General features: G+C 44.0%; 1 long non-coding RNA gene across 1 annotated transcript; it reads left to right on the forward strand.

Moving 5' to 3' along the window:
* Window positions 1-17806: 17806 nt before the first annotated feature.
* Window positions 17807-21331, forward strand: LOC120892410 (uncharacterized). Its single transcript, XR_013425548.1, has 4 exons — window positions 17807-18535; window positions 20348-20391; window positions 20796-21035; window positions 21210-21331. It is a non-coding gene; the product is annotated as an uncharacterized LOC120892410 (long non-coding RNA).
* Window positions 21332-22258: the final 927 nt, after the last annotated feature.

The raw sequence follows: 22258 nt of genomic DNA on the forward strand, positions 1-22258 counted from the left end.
ATGTATTACAGTTTGTTGATGCGATCGCATGTTGAAGACAGCTTGGTTACTTCCAGTTTGGGACAAATATGAATAAAACTTCTATCACTTGTGTGTACAGATTTTTGTGTGGATGGAAATTTTCAACTCATTTGGGTAAATATCTATGAGTATGATTGATGGATAAGGGTGTCTTAAGTTTTATAAAAAAAAAAAAAACAGACCTGTCAAATTGTCTTCCCAGTTTCTACACCATTTTGCAGTGTCCCCAGCGATAAATGATCGATGACCGTCCCTGTTGCTCTATACCCTTGCTGGTGTTGCCAATGCCTTAACGTTTAACCACTGTCACAGGGGGTGCTAGTATCATCTACAGTTTCTCCTGGTGTTTTACTCTCTAATTCCTTATTATGCTTGATAAATATATGCTTATTTTACATTTATACATCTTCTTTGGTGAGGCATTTTTTCAGATCTTGGGCCAAGAAAACTAGGTAGTTTTCTCATTCTTGAGGTTTCAGTGTTCTTCTTATGTTTCCTTTATCCGCTATACATCTTATAAATATCTTCTCTAAGTCTGTGGCTTGTTGCTTCATTTTCTTAACAGAATCTTTGCAAAGCAGAAGTGTTTAATTTTAATGACCTTCAATTTGTCCATTGTTCTTCCATGGACTGTGCTGTTGCTGCTATTTCCAAGAGTCATGGCCATTGTCAAGGTCCCCTGGACTTTCTCCTATGTTGTCCTCTATAGTCTCACTTTGGTTTTTAGATTTCTGTTTCATTTTGAGTTAACTTCTATAAAATACATAAGGTCTGTGATTTAAATATGTTCTTTTCCATGTAGATGTCCAGTTGTTCCAGAAACATCTTTGAAAAGACAATTTTTCTTCTCTGACCTAGCATTGTCTAAGGTTGACTCTATCCATTTGTGTCTATTTCTGCGATACTCTGTTCCGTTCATTCTCTTGCCCACTCTTGCCAACATGATACTGTCTCGATTCCTGTAGCTTTAGAGTAGAACTTGGAGTTGGGCTGTGTCGGCCTTCATACTTTGTTGTTCTTCTTCAGCGTTGTGTGGACTATTCTGAACCTTCTGCCTCTCCATGCCAAGTTTAGAGTCAGCTAAGTCAAGATCCATAAAATTAACTTGCTGAGACTTTGATTGGATTGTGTTGAATGTATAGAACAGGTTGGGAAGAACTGACCTCTTAACAACATCCAATATTCTTCTATGAACAAGAAATCTCTCCATTTGTTCAGATCTTTGATTTATTTTTCAAAATTTTGCAGGTACCTTTCTGTAGATGTTGTACAGATTTTGTTAGATTTATATCCACGAGTTCCAGTGTTGAAAGGTGCTTATGTAAATGGGGTTGTGTCTATAATTTAAAATGCCAGTGATTCATCACTGACTCATAGATTCATTTATTTATTTATGCAGAAATAAAAAACCCTTCCACAAAAGCTCAATGTTCCTCAGTGCAAATAACATCTCATTAGAGGTGGAAGGGTAATTCCTATCATTTATTATATTCTTGGACATTGTCTATGATGGACAGATCACTCTCTCCCCCAAGTAACTCATTGTCTTTGGGACAACTTTGCTTTTAGATAGTTTTTCCTTATATTGCATTCCTGGGATGGGTTATAACAATGTAAAATAGCAAAGCCATAACTGACAATACTTTTTATCTGCAATCTTGCTCTTTCTTTGGAAAAGCATCAAGTTGGGGCTTTTCATTATTGGTGAAGCAGGGAAGTCCTTCCTGGAATTCTGGGTGCTGTGCCATCAGACTCTAGGACACCAACTGGGAGCCCAGGACCTGACTTCAGGTCTGCATTTGTCACTTAGCTGAGAAACTTTGGGCAAGCTCAACATTTTCCAATTGCTTTGTGTTTCGTACTGGAAAAATTAATACCCTCACAGAATTTTCATAAGAAACAAACAAGAGAGCGAACATGAAATCAGTTTTCAACCCAAGTGTTCAGTGGAAGCATAATCTTAACTCATTATCCTCTACTTTGCCGTCATCACCTAGATCCATAAATTAATGCACAGAGGAAGAAAGACAGAGAGAGAAGGGGAGTTGGCAAGCTCACAGTAAACCTCGGGCCCTGATTTCCAAGTTTTGAATGTCATGGCTAAAAAGAATTTAAGCAGAATCTATTTTAACTTCTTTATTTCATTGATGAGAAAATCGTGCTCTGAAGCCCAAGTGAATGAGCCAAGCTATTTAGCTGCTAAACTAAGAAAGGATCCAGTCCGACTCCAAGGACCAGTGCTCTTCCTCTAACTCCCCTGCCAAAGGAAGCACCTGGACGTGTCCTTCCAGGCTCTGGCCCTTGACCTGCTTCCTTCCTCCTTTTTGATCATGGAACACGTGGCTTCTTCCCATTGAGAGCTCTCACTGTGAGAAATTTGGGGTGGGATTGCATGAGGAGCATTCACCTTCGCCCATTCTATGTTGCAGTAACAATGCCACAGAATGGCCAAATTGAGAGGAAAAGGAATTTATTTTCTCGTATCTCTAGAGACAGAGAAGTCCAGTATGCAGGTGCTGCCACCTGAGGTGAGGCTTCTTGCTGTGTTCGTCTGCGGGGAAGGTGAAAGAGCAAGTCAGACTGGAGAACAGGATGGGGCTGCTTTATAACAAGCCCGAACTCTTGGTAACTAACCTAGTTCCATGACAAAATATTAATCCAGCTCATCAACTCTTATTGGCCCTACTCCCAACACAGTTGCACTGGGAATTAAGTATCAAACCCGTGAACTTGGGGAAATACATTCAAACCATAGCAGCATCCCCACCCCCTCCAGACAGCCACTAGACCAAGGAAGAGAATAGACATTTCAGAAATAAACCCACATGTCCAGCCAACTGAGTCTCAACAAAGGTCCCCCCAATACACTGGAGAAAGGACAGTCTCTTCAACAGATTGTGCTAGGAAAAAAAATTGAATATATACATGCAGAAGAACAAAACTAGACCTTATTTCTCATCATTAACAAAAATTAACTCAAAATGCATTCAAGGCTTAAATGTAGGACCAGAAACTAAGAAAATACCAGAAGATAATACAGGGGGAACATGGCAGTGCATTGTGGTGGGCAAGAATGTTTTTAGATAAGACTCCCCAAACAGAGGCAATGGAAATAAAAATGGACTTAGATTAAACAAAAAAGGAAATATCATCAGAGTGAAGAGACAACCTTTAGAATGGGAGAAAATATTTGAAATCTAAATACCCAGCATGGGGTTAATATCCAGAATACATAAGGAATTCCAAAAGCTCCACAGCAAACAAACAACCCAATTAAAAAATGGGCAAGAGCCAAAAATAGACAAGTGCCTCAAGAAGACATAGAAGTGATCAAAAGGTCTATGGAAAAAAATGATCAACATCATTAATCATCAGGGGAAGGCAAATTAAAACCACAGTGAGCTAAGTCCTCACCCCAGTAAGATCAACAGACTCATGGTAACAAGCAGATGTGAAGTAGCGGGAATGCCAGTTAGTAGAGTCACTATGACAAGCAATACGGTGTTTCCTCCAAATATTGAAAATAGAACTACCATAGGATCCAGCAGTCCCTGTATGGGTATATATCTGAAGGAAATGAGATAAGTCTATCAGAAAGACCTCTGCCTTCCGTGTTTATTGTAGCACTATTCACAATAGCCAAAGGACAGAAATAATTTAAGTGTTCATCAGTTGATGAACAGACGAAACAAACATGGTGTAAATATACATAATAGAGTACTATTCACCCATAAAGAAAATAAGATCCTGTCATTTGTGACAACTTGGATGGGAAAAGAGAGGCTTACATTAAGTGGAATAAGCCAGGCACGGAAAGACAAAGACTCCATGATGTTATTCACATATGGAATCTAAAAAAAAAAAAAAAAAAAAAAAAAAAAAAAAAATTTATCTCATGAGAGTTTGGAGTAGAATGGTGGTTCCTGAGGCTGGGGAGAGAAACAGGGAGATGGTGATCAGTGAGAACTGAGTTATAGTCACACAGACTTGACAAGTTCCCATGTGCTATTCCATACCAGGGTGAATACAGATAACAGTAACATGTCGTATATTTCAAAAAGCTAGAGGGAAGGATTTTAAAAGTTTTCACCATAATTAAATGATAATTTTTTGGAGAAGATAACTGTGTTTGACTTAAACATTACTTAAGGCAGGCATGTATTGAACTGCCACATGAAGCACCATTAATCTGTACAACTTTTATGTTTTTATGTAAGAGTTAAAAATAAATTTAATTGAAACTTTAAAAAAAAGAAAGTAGGGGCTGGGGCTGGGGCTCAGCGGTAGATACTCATCTCACAAGTGTGTGAGGCCCTGGGTTCAATCCTCAGCACCACATAAATAAAATAAAAAGCTATATTGTGTCCAACTACAACTAAAAACATATTTTAAAAAATTAAAAAAATATAAAAAAGAAAGTAAAGCAACTGGCTGCTCATCATTTTAAAAGGGGACATTCTTTTAGGGTTAGCAAGCCAAGGAGAGCAAAGGACCTCACCTTGTACATTAAATAATTCCGCTGATTAAAAAAAAAAAAAACCAAGTTCCATTTAGATGGGTGAAGAAAGATTTCTTGGTCATGATGGTGGACATGATAAGAAATATAATGCTTTGTGTTAGCTGCAGGGCAGGCTGAACACTTGACCCTCACCCGTCTGGCTCCTTATCGCCTGTTTGCCTCAAGTCTGGACACTGAACCCCACTCCAAGCTGAACACTCGACCCCCACCTGTCTGGTGCTCGGAGACCACATCTGGCCCCTGCCTGAAGGCAGAAGATGACACCCTTAGCAACTACTGTAAGACCAATCACCGTAGCCAACAAGGCAGCCTGCAGACCAGAGACCCCATCAGATTTTGCCTATAAAACTCTCCCCTCTCCTCTCTCTCACTCTTTCTTCTCTCATTCTTCTCTCGCTTTCTCTCTCTCTTGTGCTTTGCTCTCCCCCCACCTGCTTTGTTCTCTCTCTCTCTCTCTCTCTCTCTCTCTCTCTCTCCTTTTCTCTCTCTCTCTTTTTCTCTTCCTTCCCTGTCGATCAGACACCGCCTCAAATAAAGATCTCTTGGTAGCAATGAGTATAGTGTCATTTTCCTTTCACTTTGTAGAAACTAAAATTCAAATGTTCTCTGAAAGCCCACAACAGGATTTTCTGGGAGGGAAGGGCAAAGATCTTCGTGAAGCAAACACTTACCATGCATGTCCTTTTCTTTTTCTTTCTCCTTTCCCTCCCTCCCTCTTTTTCTCTCCTTCCTTCCCCCTCTCTCTCCTCCCTCCCTCCTTTCCTTCCTTTCTTTCTTCCTTCCTTCCTTCCTTCTCCTTCTCCCTCTCCTTCTCCTTCTCCTTCCTTTACTTCTTCTTCTTTTGTCCTCTGTATGGTTCTGGTGCTGGTTTTACCGACAATGAGCCTGCTATACTCCCTGGTTCTGAGTGGCCCATCTCCTGGTCCTGCAGACAGCTGCATTTCATAAGCATCTACCCTCAAAAGCTGTGCTTCCTTGGCCTTGATGCTTCCATTTTTTACCGTCTCTGAATCAGTGCTGATAATGACGTCATGTACCTCTTTGGACTGTAGTGTGGGCTAAATAGGAAGATTCCCATGAAGCCCACAGTAGAGTGTTGGGCAGGACAGAAGGAACGATGTCACGGCAGGTGCTCAGAGGGAGGTTTGAGAGCTTGTGGACCTCAGGCTCTAGAATCAGACACTCACTTGGGGCTATGTGTCTGTGTAGTGGACACTGTAGATGGCCTTCCCTGAGACATCAGCTTCTCTGTACGTCTTTCTTCCTTAATAGTGATCAGGTACCTACTCTTTTCTATTCATGTGATGCTTTGGCAGAGATTGGGCCCCTTTCTCAGGCCCTGGGTGGTCTTGATTGTCTGAACTGACCACAGTGGTTCTCATTCCCTTGGAGAGTGATTGTCTTCAGTTTCGACGTGTAATGCAGTTCTGACCAATGAGATCATGGTTGGGTAGGGAGCTCTCAGGAACGTTTTGTAGATCTTAATAGGACACTATTGTGATAGAATTTTGTCCTACCAAAGGATATATTCAGAACTAACTGCTGGTACTTATGAATGCCACCTTATTTGAAAATAGGGTCTTTGCAAATATAATCCAGTTAAGTGATGTCATACTAGAGTAAGGTGGGTCCTAAATCCAACAGGACTAGTGAGCTTAAAAGGAGGGGAAGAGCTGGGCTTGGGGCAGCGTGCCTGTAATCCCAGGGTTTCGGGAAGCTGAGGCAGGAGGATTGCAAGTTCAAGGCCAGCCTCAGCAATTAAACCAAACCCTGTTTCAAAATAAAGAAAAACAACAACCACCACCAAAAAGGGCTGGGGAAGTAGCTCAGGGGTAAAGTGCCCCTGGGTTAAATCTCTAGAACCCCACCCCCCAAAGAAAGGAGAGGAAAAGACACAGAGGGACAGAGACACACGTGCATGTCCACCTGGGTGTGTGCACACATACATACACAAGGAAACCACACAGAGTGAGATCCCAGTGATGTGCCTAGAAGGCAAGAAACTCTGAGGATGGCTGGCTGCCACCCAAGCTAGGGAGAGGCAAGCAAGTTCTGTTTTCTAGATTCGCTAGAGTCTCCAGTTCAGGCTCCCAGCTTCCAGCACCGTGAGACACGTTTCTGTCCCCTGCCTTGTGATGCTGTTAGGGTCACCCCGAGAAACCAATAAGGCACACGGAAGATCAGCTCTGACCTCTTCCTTTGGATATTTATATCTGGATAAATCTCTTGAAATTTCCTCAGGTTCGTTGCAGCTCTGAGGACCCAGCTTGAGGTGACCTGGGTGTGATGTCACTGGGTTCACCAATCCTGGGGCTGCCCCCCTCTGTTCTTCCTGCTGCATTGGATAATGCGTCTCCCCCTTTGTATAGTCCACACCAGGTTGAGTATTTTTTTCTTTTATTTGCAAACAGCATTATCCTAACCATTCAGAGAGTCACTACTCTACCTGATAGGATTTCTGTGAGAATTAAAATGTGATGGAGAATGATCCAGATTTTTTTTTTATATAATTTTTGTTACAGTGAGCAATAAATAAAATACATGTTGGCTTCTGTTATTATTAGGATGCTACGTATCTTTACCCTTAGCACATAGTGAATATTCAGAAAATCTACTTTTGAATGAATGAGTGAGTGAATGAGTGCGTTGTAATGCAAAAAGGAACATAAAAGGTATAGTAAGAGCAAAGCAAATTGCAAGGAGAGATGCAGAGATTCATTCTGGACCCTGGCTCCAAATCAAGTCCTGCCTTCATCTGTGGCTTGGCTCAGGTCGGCTGGGAATCAGAACTGGCAAGTCTGGTGTTTTATTCAGGTAGTGATGAATTAAAGAACACCTACAGGGGTGTGCGGACCAGCTGGGGTGAAGGATAGACAGAGAGAGTGGGGCTCAGAGACTGCCTTCCAAATCCCCCAAGGTGAGGCCCGGGATTATATGCATGAGGATTCAGGCAGAAGAGGGAGATTTGTCAGGTGAGGGAGAAGGCTTGCATTTTGCCTGAGGGAGAGCGACTGGTTGTTTTTCCCAAAGACCTCGTTTGAAATTAAGGTCTTGGAACACTGGATTCAATTAACTACCACTTTAAGAACCCTGGGGACTCTAACTTGCCGTGTGCTTCATTTTCCCTTACAAATCACCTTCTGTTTTCTCTCCTTCCTATTTTCTGTGCCCGGGACTGGGTCAAGGCAAGCTTCCTTTTCCTAAGTTAAAAGTGGGGGATGCAGGACAGGCTTCACCTTCAAAGTCAGTTTTGCCATCAACTTGGCCTTGAATCAAGAAAGCACCTGGAAGCATAAGAAAAAACATGTGCATCTACCGTGTGTGTGTGTGTGTGTGTGTGTGTGTGTGTATTTGTATGTTTGTGTATATGTGTATGTGCTTTTGGATGTATGTCTTTTTCTAAGTAGCAGGTAGGAGAGACTTAATTGTTCAATTTAACACGATAAACACTTTTTACACACAGAATATTTTGTTGTCTGTTGCACGACTATGTAGAATCAGGGGTGGCTTAGCCAAAATCTTTGTTTTTAGGGAGTTCACAATCTGGTTGGGGGAGAGAGACTGATAAATTGACAAGTGCCTCAATATTGATAGATGCTATGAAATACTCAGAGAATGGAGGTTCCCATGACCATTGGAGAGCACCGGGGAAAACAGGGAGGTGGTCAGGGTGGAGTGGGCAGGGCAGGATTCCCAGAGAACTGGTGCTTTGTCAGCTTCATCTTGTACTGTGAACACATGTTTCTCAGGTGCAGATCTGGACAAAGATAGAGAGCAGGCAGGCTTTACTCTCAGGGAGGCAAAAACATCTTTGAAAGAAATTGGAATAAGATGCTGGTTGACCTGGGTTTCCACGTGTATTTGGCATCATGTTTGGAGGCATGGTGTCTGTCTGATTTGATGCATAAAATAAGATGCTTCTTTTAAATTTAACAGATTATAAGAGTGTAAGTCCTCTTTTCTATTTGCAAACACATTTTTTTTTTCATCCTTAATACAGAACCTTGAAAACCAAAAAGTAGGAGGGAAGCACATTTCAGGTAGAAGGTGGACAGAGTTGTGCCTTAGAGAGGAGACAGAGCTCCAAGGACTGTAGCCTGGGAGGGGCACAGGACAAGAGCTGGAGAATGGAGAAGGTCTTGCTTTGGCTGAGAAAAGGTGCCTGTGGGGAGAAACCTGTGGCCTGGAGCCATTTCTACAATGTGCTGTTTCCACGTAACATAAATGCCCTTCCTGATCTTCTCTATGAGGTGTTGAGTAGATTCTCCTTGTATGCTTACAGGAGTGACATTTTATTTTAAAAGAACTTAAAGAAGAAGGTGAGATGGTAATTGAAACATTATTTACTGATTTGAGCAAAATGTCTGTACTTGACATTTTAATAAATAGAAAAAGAATTTTCTCTCCACTGATGCCCAATAAATAGTGAAACGTAGTTAGGAACATCAGCTTATAGGAAGGTTAACCACCTGGTTTTATCCAACTGGAGGGAACAACACACATAGAGCCCCAAGAAGTGACCCTCCATTTGGAGACGAGCAGGTGGCTCCATAGAGCTGGAATCCGAATATGAGTTCAGGTGGTGGGAGGTGAAGAGAGATGGGTAGGAGCAGGGTCATGAGGTGCCTGAATGCATTGGAGAGAGCTCTGTTTATCCTGATCACATCTTACAGCTTATGGGCTGCTATTGCTGAAGCAGTGTAATGACATCTTCTCTAAGATGCCATCTATTGGAAAAGGAATCTGAGGTATAGAAGGTGAGCATAACTCTTCCCAGGATTTGCATCTTCACATCTGAGTGTTTTGCATCTTTGAAGGGCAGTAGAGCATGAAATCACAGGTTTGGGTTCTGGTTTCAGACTCTTGGATGCCACCTGACTTTACTACTGGGCAGCTGTGTGATCTCAGACAATCCCTGAATATTGTAATCATTCAACAAATATGAGCCACTTACTATTTATATTCTTCATGATACACAGGACAGCACATGGTATCCATCCCCTGTGTTCAGTAAATGTTTATGGAATGAATAAATGAAAAGGCAAATGAAAAGTAGTTCATCACTGAGTGTTTGTTGAATGAATGAATGAATAATTTAGTGGATTTGGGAGAAAATTTGTCAAGCACACCTCCTTGCACTGAACCAAAGGTTGTTCTACACATGTTACACTCAAGCTGCTTTTGAATTTCAACTCAATGTCTCCTTTCACATTCCCCTCTAAGATCCACCTACCAGTGAAATGCTATGTCTTGAGAAATATTTTATTTTTATGTTTTAAGAGTGAGTCCTTTCTGATAAGGAACTGCTTTGAATTCTGCAGATGGAAGGATGAGAATCTGTTTGCCTGTGGATCTGGTTGGTTTCTCTAGAAGAACTGAGCCAAGTCACCTTCTCTAGCCTCATAGCTGTGGCCACTGAGTGGACAATACAAAACTCAGTCAAGCCATCCAGCATTATGGCTTTGCCTTCAAAATGAAGTTGGGTGCTGACCCTGCATGGTGCAGGCTGGAGGATACTCCCCTCCCAACCCTGTTCTCACCAAGCAGGAGAAATTCCACAAGCTGGAAGGGCAGCTGGATTGCAGTTTATGCTGCCCCAGGATACATCTTTCATCTTAATTGTGCTTATTCAGCTGTGGGATGCATTGGTATCTGGCTGATTTTTGAAAAAGTGCAAAAGTCCATTTAAAAACACAACCAAATCCAACTTTGGAGATAGGGGCCTGGTGTGGGAGTGGGGAGGAAAGAATGAGAAAACTTTCCATCATCTCTCTGATATTCTTTGCTTTGTGTGTGTGAGTACTTAGGAGATGCCTGCAGGCGGATTTCCAAAGCCTCTTTTCTGATCAAACTCAATAAAGCTCTCTCTCTGATAGGAAGGAAGTTCTTTTTCACATCTTCCTTCTGTCTTTGTGCTTTCTTGGGAGACAAGTCATCTAAAAATCACACAGCCCCGAGTCGAATCCATATGTGCCAGGGTCTGGTATCACCTGTGACAACTATCAACCAGCCAGCATCCACGAACTAAGTAATTTCTATGTGCCAGGCACTGAGATGGCTGTAGGTTGGGGAAAGAGGGATTTAGAGGGAAAAGTGAAAAAAAGGATAGCTATTGTGAATTGTGAGGGTGTGTGTGCCTATTAGGTGCAGTACTTAGCCAGATTCTTTTGTGTTTGAGAAAAAGCAAGGTGCATGTTATATTTCCATTTTTTTTTAAGAAATGTGGAAACGGGGACTCTGAGAAGCCAAATCATTGATGTAAAGGTCACCCAGGAAGTGATGAAGTCTTTGGCCTGAGCTCTCCAATATTGGCTGCAGAAAAGGGTGGGATAAAGAAGGAAAGGCATGGAATATAGCTCAGTTGGTAGAGTGCTTGCCTTGCATGTAAGAAGCCCTGGGTTCAATCCCCAGAACTGAGAAAAAAAGAAGGAAAGTCATATAGGGAAGAAAAAATGGTTTAACAGAAGCAAGAGCACCCCCACCCCAGGTTTGCAAAAAGCTGTGCATCATTGTCTTCTGGACCATAACCAGGGAGAAGTCTGGAGTGGGAAGTGAGCTTGATAGGATGAAGCACAGTTTGTAAGAACAAGCTATGCTCATTCTTAAATACCTGGATTTATTGCTGTCACCAACTGTAATATGGATTAATTATAGGTAGGACTGAGTTAATAAAGATAGTCAATCAAATAATCCATCAGTGATTCTTATTGTGTTTCTCCACTGTAAAGGCAATATGTACTCATTATAAACATTTTGGAAAATGCCAAACAGTAGAAAGAAAAAAGGATGACCTTTAAGTGATTTCCCAAAGCAACTACTATGCACAGGTGGGTTTCTTTCCTTTCAGTCTGACTTCTTGTCATTCTAAATAGTTGGGGTGTTTTGTTTACTTAATTACACTGTACATAAAATTTAATACCATTTTCCACTTAACAGCTTAAGATACAAGTTTTGTACATGTTAAAAGCTCTTTAAAAATATACATTTCGGGCTGGAGATGTAGCTTGATAGCAGAGCACTTGCCCAGCAATGCCCTGGGTTCAATTCCTAGCTCTGAAAAAAAAATGGTGAATGGAACCCTTTAATTGAATATCCTGAGCTTCATCTAGACAGGACCTTGGAGTTGGATATCTACATATTTTATACTTTTCATGGTGAAAAATAAAATTTTGGGAGAAACTTAGTGATTTCCTGATGGCTTTCTCTCTCTCTCTCTCTCTCTCTCTCTCTCTCTCTCTTTATTTATGCAGTGCTAAGTATTGAATCCAGGGCCTTGTGCATATTAGGCATGCCCAGCCCTTAAATTAGTTTTATAGTATAAATTTCCAGGAGTGATGCTGGGCTGACTCAATAGTCCATAATCCAGTTGGATTGTTAGAAACAAAAGAAATAGAATATCACAAGGTGTTGACATGGAACATTATATATATATAAAACACACACACACACACACACACACACACACACACACACACACACACACATATATATATATATATATATAGAGAGAGAGAGAGAGAGAGAGAGAGAGAGACAGACAGACAGACAGACAGACAGACAGACACTAATGGGGTCAGGAAAGTAACTCAAATTTAAAAGCTGGGAGAACCCTCAGGAAACTGCCTGATCTTGCCCCACAGCTATCCGTGGTCATACTATTTTGCACAGAAGGAAACCAAGTTCCAATGCATGTATCTATTAGTGGCAAAGCAGTTTCTAGAACTCTGATATCATCACCCCAGGTCATTTCTAGTGTTAATGTTCTATGGGACCAAGATCAGTTCTCTGGACCTGTCTGCTTAGAGCCTGAGTTTATAGCATCTGATGCAGCACCAGTAACAGGAAAATGACACAGACCCCAAAGTAATTGTCACTCAATTCAGAGAGACTTACTCCAAAGCCTCCCTGTACTTATTGTGTGAGATAATTTTTGCTCATTGTTTAAATGAATTGTTATTAAGTTTTCCTCTTCTTTCCTTTTTTACTGGTGCATTATAATTATACATAATAGTGAGGTTCATTGTGTCATATTCATACGTGCACATACCATAGTTTGATCAATCCTTTGCCCAGAACCTTCCCATTTCCTTTCGTCTACCCTTCCTCTGATCCATGGGCTCTGCTCTACCTGATACTGCATTTTCTGTGATTTATAGCTTAGCACATCTTTACTGATGTAATGTAGATGAATGAAAGCGTCACTCGTGGACTGGCCTGGAATATCACGGGGCAATGTTAGCAGGTGGCATCCTGAACAGTTACATGAATTGGAAGCCTTGGCTTTGCTACCACCTTCTCAAGGACCAGATCTGAACCCTAACCCACCCATCCATCTGCTTTGGGTTGGTTGTCTCTCTTGAGGGCCGATAATAGCCTCTTTAATTTTACTGCATAAATCCTGTTTTTCTGTCCCACTAAGATACAGGGTCTTGGGGATGGCAATCCAGCTTGGTCTCTGCACACCTTAGGACCCCAAATGGAAGGCAAAGTAATAAATTGTTTACTGCCTCACTGTGACTTCCATTTCACATGAAGAGATTTAAATGGTGGGTGTGTTTGTTTCCATATTATTTTTATCAGAATTTGATATTTTTACCCATTCGTATACCTGCTGTATTGTCTTTTCCTATCTCTTTCACATGGACAGCATCTCTTATAAAAGCAACCAAAAAAGAGTCGAGGAGTTGAGATGAAATTCCCGGGCCCCCAGGGAGTTTAGAACTCTCCCGTGTCTTGCTGTGCTGGAAAGGCAACTAGAGGGGTGTGTGGCCGCAGGGCACATCTGCTGAAGGTCCTTCTCCTGAGCAGCGGGATGCGTGGGTTTTGGAGTGTGTCCACTGCTACCTCCAGCACTGAGAACTCTGCAAAGTTGTTCAAGGATTCTGTAGGTGGCGGGAGGCTCTGCCAGAGGCTTCAGAACTCGTGATGTGCAAGACTTGCTGGATGACTAAGCTCCAGCCACAAGGCTCACAGATGACTAATAATCGCTCACTCCACACAAAACAAAGCAAGCAAGGCCTCTGCCCTTTTGTCCTGTGATTCATTACTGCAAAATACACAGCAGCGTCGAGGCTGATGGAGCACCAGGAGTACCCGTCAGCCTCCTGGCCCTTCTCCACGCCTGTCTCCCACAGCCCCAGGCCCCCTGCAGCTCCATTGTCAGTGCTTGAGAAGATGCTGCCCTGGGTGGTGTTAAGACCCGACTTTGGATTTTAATGTGGGCGGTCAGCTTCTCTGAGCTCCAGTTGTTCTCATCTCTTAGGTGAAATCAATGAAAAAGTTACAGAGTTGTTATGGAAAGTAATGGAAGTAAAGTGCCTAGTGCCCTACCTTGGTTCAGACCCACAGCGAAGAAAGGGTAATTACTCTCAAGATTAGCTACCATGTTTTCCTCAGGCTATCTCCAGAGAGTAAAATAGCTATATGATTTGGGAAATTGTTTTTTTAAAAAAATTCTCTAGTCTTTTGTTTTTTCATTTAAAAAAGCAATTATAATAATTTCTACCTTGTAGTTTTTAGGCAGAGTGTCTGACAATGTGTATGGTCTAACACACACTTTGTTCTTTTCTCTCTCCAGGGTGGGCTGAGATCCCCTGGGTGTGTTCAACCCCATGAAGTGCCTCTTCCTCATCTTCACGGTGGAAGTTATTAGTTCTTAAATACCCACCCCAGAAGAACCAGCACCAACACCAACTCATAGACTAGCACTGAGTGTTTTTCTGACTTGAGGGATAAAGGAGGTTGGGGGTCCTGGGCCCGGTTCATTATCCAGAGGACCTATGGCCAGTTAAATCCCACAGAGCACCGGGCAGCACAGTTTAGGGGTGGCAGAGGCACAGTGAAGGGCAGAGTGCCCATCCCCAGTGCTCAGTATGATGCCAACCTCAAGGACAGTTGGACCCCATAGCAGGCATGCTATTGGACTTTCTGCCACACTATCCACTGGGGTCAGCAATAGACATCCCTGGATTCAGACAGATAGAATGATGTGTGTTTCTTGGATGTTTCTAGAATAACTCACAGTACTCACATCTATAAGACCATTAAAGGTCAGGCGTCATCGGCAGAACTTAATGAGTGCTAGCCAGTACTGCTCTTACTCTCCCTGGGAGAGAATAGGGTCTGAGACACTGGGTAGTTACAAAGTGTGAGTCCTGGAGTTAGGCAAAAGCAGGATTGTTGGCTCCTTCATTATATATCTTGGAACTCTAGAGCAAGTCCCTAAACCTTCCTGATATCATTTTTTTTTAATCTATAAGGTTCAGATATTAAGGGCATCTTTTACAGAGTGGCCATGAGTTACATGATAGGATCATGTCTTGTTACCATGATTCTACAGTAGCTGTTGAAGGGAGCTCTGGGCTTCCCCTGTCGCAGTCCTGGAGATCAGTGTTGAAGGTAAGCTTACCTTCCACCCATGTTATACCCCTTAGCATCCATCCCAAAGGGGTTTGGGGCTATCTTATAGCCAATTATACATAAGATTAGAAAAAAAAATCCTTTGAGAATAGCTGTCCATTTTCAGGTAGATGGTCTGAAGCCAAGGAGCTCTGCCAAGGCAGCCGAGGACATGGGGGGGTGGGGGGTGGGGAGATATGACATTTGAAAAACAAATTAAGGCAATTGTTTTTCTTTGGAAGCCTCGGTAGAATGGGAAGGAGGTGAAATTTTGGAAACAAATGAAAATTTACATTTTTATATATAATACATTTTAGAGATCTGATGTAAACATGCATGATTCTATTAGTGAAATTCGCCCTGTTTTCTTTGGAGGTCTAAAGCCTTGCATAGGATAGGGGCAGACACCTTTAAACATTCGGAGAAGAATTTTATTTACTTGTTTTGTTGAGAGTAAAAAAGAAAAGTCTTGTTCAGAAACACTACCATGATTTGTTTTGGGGGGAACTTCATGCCTCTGTTTTGCTTTGCCTACAGTTCAACTCAATTTGACACTTTTTATTTAAGTTAAATTTAATACAATTTAATCCCTCCCTTAGGCACAAAAGGAACAAGTGGGATGACTTCAATCCTTGCTAGATTTATGACCTCATTAGGCAACACTGAGGCTCTATCAATTGAATGAACATTCCAAGTGACGGGGCAAACCATATAGAGGCGGGCAGAAGAGTTCCAAGTGATTTGTACGGTCACTTCTTCCCCTTCATTTGATACTCCCATTATTGACTCTCATATTTTTTTCAAAAACTAATTACACATAATTGAAAATAAATTGAGTGACATGGAAAAACATTAACATCTAATTTTAAGTTAAACAAAGAAGTTTGCAAATCTACTTGTATGGTGTGATCCACATTGTGTATATGTATGTATAAGGTAAGATAGGAAAGAACTTGTTCTGTCATCTCAAATTTGACTTCAGTCCTCACACTAAACAAATCCCGAACTGTTCTCAGTTCAAAAATTATGTGCTAAGCCATCAATTAAGCACTTGCAAAGAGACATCACAAGAACTCATTCTCTCAGCATTATCTTATTTCCTATCTCTACACAAAGGATAATAAAGGATCAGATCAGCTATTTGAGAAAGTGTTTTGGAGAGAATTCTTGGAAACAAATATTTACTTCTCACTATAAACAATGTGTACCAGTCAGCAATTACTAGAATGCTGTGTAACAAATAATACCACAAGCTCATTAGGTCATTACAATAAACAATTATTTCCAGAGATTTTCAGTTGAGGTAAGCTGGGATTTTCTAGGAAAAACTACTTCAGACCGATTTAAACAGGCTTGTTTCTAACTTCAGATTGTGTTTAAGTCTGTTCTGTGTGTTTTATCATTTTGGAGCTACTGGGTTCCCAGCACATGATATACAAGAATTAGCTGAAAGATGTTATCCCTCTTAAGATCTTCACACAGAATTGGAATAGTGTCATATTCTCTAAAACTGATTGGCCCACGCCTGTCATATTACCAAGCCCAACATCACTGGAGGAGGAAAAATAAACTCTACTCTGTATGAAGAGTGTATTTGTTAAACAACAAGAATTGAAAAAAAAATCAACTTGAGAACTTGACATGTCTCTCTTGGTATTTGGGTAATATGAACACTAGCATCTGATTCAGGACTAGGAATGTTTGTAGAGGATTTTGTTAGGAAGAGACTGTGATTCCAGAATTCGGTTCATGTTTACGTATGTTCCTAGTAGACTAGAAATGGATCCTATGTATGGAAGCTAGCCATGGACTGCCTTATCGACATTTTCAGAGAAGAGGACTTCCTAGGAAAAGAGGTGACCAAAGGAATAGCTGAAGAGGACGTTAGGAACCGAAGAAATGGCGCGTGGCCAGCTACAGGGGCTGGCGAAGCACCAGGAGTCGGTTCTTGTTTCTCTTTATCAATTGTGTTTCAAAGAGGCAGAACCAGCACCAGCGATGCAGAATCAGGGCTTAGGTCCTGCAACCCTGGGTGAGTTGGTGGAGAACGATTGGAGGCTGGTGTTGGCCCTGAGGTCAGGAGGCTGGGGAAGGAGGCAGTTTGGAGGAGAGAGGAACAGGAAGTGAGAAGACTGAGGGAAAACTGGGACCCACAAACGCTGGCCTAAGCCATGTCCTAGATCACACCGTCTCCACCCTGAATGCTCACGAGGACCTGGAAGGGAAGCTGCTGCCCTGCACCTCAACGCTGCACGTGAACTTGGCCCAGAATGTGATGAAGTGCTAGGAAACATCCAGAGGGGGCTGGGGGGCTGCTCACACCAAGGCAGGCTGAGGGTCACAGACCATGTGGAAGGGCAGCCGCGGTCTCTGGGGTCCTGAGCCAAACCTGAAGGAATGAAAAAAAAAGGGTTGTTTCACTGTGGACTTCAATATCCAGTGTCCATTCCTCTTAGAGCCCTTCCAACCTGGAAGCTCCCAGAGATGAAATTCTGGGATTTATGTTCCTGTTTGGCTAACTCGACCCGTCACCAATGTACTACGCCTTCTCTAATTTCTTTAAAATCCTAAAGCGCCATCCAAAAGGGAGAGACAGTGGATCAAGACAGCAGGTTGGAATGAAGAAACTGACCTTAAAGCCAGTGTCCTTCCTCACTCAAGTCTCCAGTGGGCAGGTGTGAGCTGTCAGGAGGAGAGGAACCTGATGCTGGATGAGGGTTTGGAGAAGACTGGCCACTGGAGGTTGCCGTATGTGAAGGGAAATGATGGAGTCTGCTCGGGAGGGAGGGTGAGAACAACCAGAGGCTCTGGGCCACACTTGGTTGTGAGTGGATGACCATGTGCACCCGTGTAAGTGTGTGTGTGCATGTGTACTGTGAGGTTTCTGGAAGGATGTCAACGTGCTGTGTCATGAACATAAAGAATTTCCCCCGTCATCGTCCCAACAATGCTGGGTCACGTCTCTTACTCACTGAAGAGCAGACCCCACGACTTCCTGTGCCCTCTGGTGGTGACAAGTTCTTCTCCCTCTGGTGCTGGAGGCTTGGGGACGTGAAGGCAAGGACACAGTCTGCTCTTTCCCCTCCTTCCCTCATCCTTTCTTTCAGGACAGTGGGTGCTCACTCGGACAACAGGGCCTCCCGGGTGCTGGGGTGGAGGAGGAAGAAGGCAAGCAGTGAGTCGTCCCTTGGTTCACACCGATGGGTCCCCATGGCAGGATTCCATCTGCATGGCTGACTTGTGGTGGGGGTGTTGTCAGTTTTCTAAGGTCCTCTGTAGGGGTCTTCTACCTGCAAACTGTCCAACTCCAGTTGACCAGTTGCAGCCCTCCCTCAATGCCTCCTGGGGGTTCTGCTGCCCAGGTCCTCTTCTTTGGCAACCTGCTGTCTTGTGTGGGGGTGAGGACTGACTCTCCCAGAGGCCGCTGGACCTCCAGAAGGACGTTGCGTCTCCACCTTGACAGCTGAAGGAGCCCACTGCTCCAGGGCCGCCCCTCCTCTGCCCTCTCCCACCAAGGCTCTATGTTCCTACTCAGGAAGGAGCAGAAGAAATCAACAAGGCTCCCGTCTGATCAACTGCACAGCCAGGGAGTGAGATGTCAGTATTCCCCTTCTGGAAAATTCCTCAAATTTATGTGCTATTTTTCTGGAAAGCCCCTTCCATATTCATAAGCTCCTGTTTAGTTCTTAGAGAGTCTGTAGCCTAGCATTCCCACCCAACAATCAGAAATGGCCCTTTTCTCCTCACTTTGCTCTTCTCATACAGAGGGAGAGTTTGGTGGTGGTGGTGCTGGGTATCGGTCAGGGGGGTAGCAGTGAGGTTTAAGCACCATTTCATTTCTATTTTTTAAATGTCATTTTAAGATACGATTTCCATATCCAAAGCTCTACTCATTTAATGCATGTGACTTGATGAGTTTGGGGGTGCACATACACACATGAATCCAATCACCCTTGAGGCAAGACATACCTATTGCTTCTCCTCACGCCTTGTCTCTCCCATCTCCAGACTCCTCTGCTTCTACAAATTTAACTATTTTAGATTTCATGTAACACAGAAATTATACAGTATTTGCCTTTTTGTGTCTGGAAAATGTTCTATAGGTTCATCTATTGTGTCAGAAGTGAAAACATTATCTTTATTTAAGTCTGAGTAATATTCTAGTGGAGCACAGTTTCCACTATAATATAATAATATGTGTGGAGCCCAGGTTCCTTATCCATTCGCTCATCAGTGGACTTCGAAGTTGTTTGTGTCACGGTCATTGTGGGCCATGCTGCAATGGACCTGGGAGTGCAGAGACCCCTTTGAGATGCTGATTTCAATTCCTTTGATAAAGAGCCAGAAGTAGAATGGCTGGGTCCTATCCTGCTCTGCAAGGTTTGAGGAAGGTGTTTGGTTTTACTGAGAATATGTGATACTGAATGCCTCCTTATTCACAGTTTTATTTGTCACTTCTGGAATAATAGAAAAAGTCTCACTTTTTATATATTCACCACACACACACACACACATGCACGCACACACACGCACGCACACACACATGCACGCGCACATACCATCTCCACACCTGAGGGTGGAAGGGAGGGAGAGGGAAGACCTGAAGTGTCGGCAGTGTCTGCCGTGGGTGGTAAGATTAGACATTATTTGTCGTTTCTTCTGTGTGCTCCAGTGCATGCTCCACCTTTCCTCCTGTGCAAGCGTATCCTCTTAAAATAAGAAGATGAGGTCCAATAAACATGATTTTCAAAATACTCCTGAGCTGTGGCAGCATTCCACAGACGGAGCAGATGTGAGGGGCAGGGGCTGGGGTTTCTGACCTCCCAGGGCTCTCTGCAGGCTCAGAGTTTGATGAAACATCAGCTGCTCTGAATTCCTGCAGCACCTGCCACAACAAAGGGAGGCCCTTGGCTGAGCATACTAATGCGGCTGTACATGCCTTTAGAGAACAAAGAGACCAGAATGAGGAGGTCATTAAGCCTGCCTTGGACACTGTCCATCCTGTCTGCCTGAGCCCTCTGGGGGAGGTAGCCATCCACCTGCAAGGGGAGATGGCCTGTGTTGAATGAGTCCCCATCATCTCTCTTTTGTCCTCTCTGGTGGTCCCCTCCCTCCCCTTTCTGGTCCCCTGTCTCCCATTTGGCTCACACCTTGGCTACTGCAGTGTTCTGAGGACCCCTTTAGCATCTGCCTCTGAATTCTCTGGGGGACCTAACCCTGGCCCACACATCAAGCTATGCCTAAGAGACAGGTTGACCTCCCAGGGGGCCAAGGCACAGCAAATGCTATCTGTCCAACCTTTTAGCTCCTTCTGCCTGATTTTTTTTTTTTAAACTAGCCTTCAAAGCTATCAACCTTCTTGGCTTCTCTGTGGGGTGGCATGCTGACTCCCACTTCTTCTTCTTCTAGTATCTTTTCAAAGATCAGCTGGCTTCTACCCGTTCTCTTCATTGGTGAGTGCTGAGAAGGGGAGGGGGTCCCTCTTCCCACCTGCCACCCTCATTCTGTGTCAAGAGGGAAAGATGGCCAGTCTGTTGGTCCCAGCTTAACAAGCCCCGAGGCTGCGAATGCTGCTAAAGCAGGTGAGCTCTGTGGGCCTCATAGGCAGGTCCCCATCTCCACCCTTCCTTCCATTTGCTTGAGCAGACAAGCCTCTCTTCGGCCTTTTCTCCGGCATGGTGAACTTCCCAGGAGGGTGGCAGCCCTCTGCAGTTGGTGCCCACTGAGCTCTGCTCCTCCTCTTGCTGGGGGCTTGGAGCGGGCTTCTCGTTCCCTTGTGCAGTTGCTGGCTCAATGCACCGGCAGCCGGTGGGTGAAGAGTCATGTGTTTCCTTTGTTTCTGCTCTGCACACCTCAGCTTGCTCCTCGTGGGCCTTCACAGCTAAGCCATGCCCTCCAGTCCAGCGTTGATCTCAGTTCTGCATTGGAAGAGTCACGAATCTGAAGACCTGTGGAGCATGTCGTCACTTTTCAATCGACCACCAGATTTTGGGTTTCACTGTAAAATGGCTGCTGTGGTTTGGATATAAATCGTTTCCCCAAAGTGTCTGTGTTAATGCAGGAGGGGAAATGGTTAGATTATAAGAGCTGAGACATAGTAAGTCCATCTTAATTCAAGGGGACCACAGGCATGTGGGGGGGCATGGCTAGAGGAGGTGGGTCATGGGGGTGTGCCTTTGGGGGTTATATGTTTTCTCTTGAGCCTTGATATCTCTCTCTCTCTCTCTCTCTCTCTCTCTCTCTCTCTCTCTCTCTCCTTCCTGACTACCAGGAGATGAGCAGCTTGCCTCCACCACGATGCCCTACCTTACCTGGGGCCTGCAGCAATGGGATTACCTGGCATGGACTGACCCTCTGAAACCAAGAACGCAAAATAAAGCTTTCCTCCCCCAAGTTCTTCTGTTCAGGTGTTTTGGGCAGAACGATGACAGACAGTGGAGGTGAGGGGGAGGCTGACTGCAGCCTGGCAGAGCTGAGTGTCGGAGAGACATTCTTCCAGCTGGGAACCTTTCCACCCTTGACTGCGGAACGAGCTGCCATTCGCCCCCTGCCCACAGCTCCATTGGTCCCCAGCTGTAGGAAGCCAAGGCTTTGCCAACAGCTGGGTGGAATTCCCAGCCTTTCTCTGCGTTCCAGAAGCAGCTTCCTTCCTGACCCACATTAGGGATGACACAGACTTCCTGATCAGTTTCCTGGTGTTGTGTGAACAGAGGGATCACAGCACGTTTATGTGGAGTCCACTGGTGGAAGACGGAGTGGAAGCTGTCTCCTCTGTGTTCACTGTAGCTCATTCTGGGCTTCTGTGGTGGGAGCTGGTGGAGACTGGCAGAAATGGCTCTTCCTCTTCTTTCCTCAACTGTCCCCTTTGTTTCTCCTTCCGTGTCAGAGCAGAATCTGAAGTGTGCTATGTGCAACTGAAACCTCAATGACCCTCGCGTCACCTGACTCTAAATCTAGACTGCAAGAGGCCCGCGGTTCTTCTTCCTGTCCACTCTTCTGCCATGCCCTGAGGACCCGCAGGGTGAGGCTTGCTGGGCATGAGAGAGGTGGACTGGGCTGGGTCAGTCCTCTTACCCCAGCAGAAGCCTGAAGGGATGGGTGGACAGGGAAGCACCCCCAAGCCGTGCGAGTCAGCCGAGCAAAGATATCCCAGATGTGAGGACCACCGAGGCCCGTTGTGACACCAGCTCTGCCCTGGTTCTTCTTAGAACAGGGACCTTGGCAATCCAGCATCATCTGCTCCTTATCCTGTATTCGCTCATGCATTTGACATGTTTGTGGACACACGCATGTCCGCCCCCAGCTAAGCATTGTGGGGAA

This window comes from Ictidomys tridecemlineatus, chromosome 9 (genome assembly GCF_052094955.1).
Source record: "Ictidomys tridecemlineatus isolate mIctTri1 chromosome 9, mIctTri1.hap1, whole genome shotgun sequence".
NCBI lineage: Eukaryota > Metazoa > Chordata > Mammalia > Rodentia > Sciuridae > Ictidomys > Ictidomys tridecemlineatus.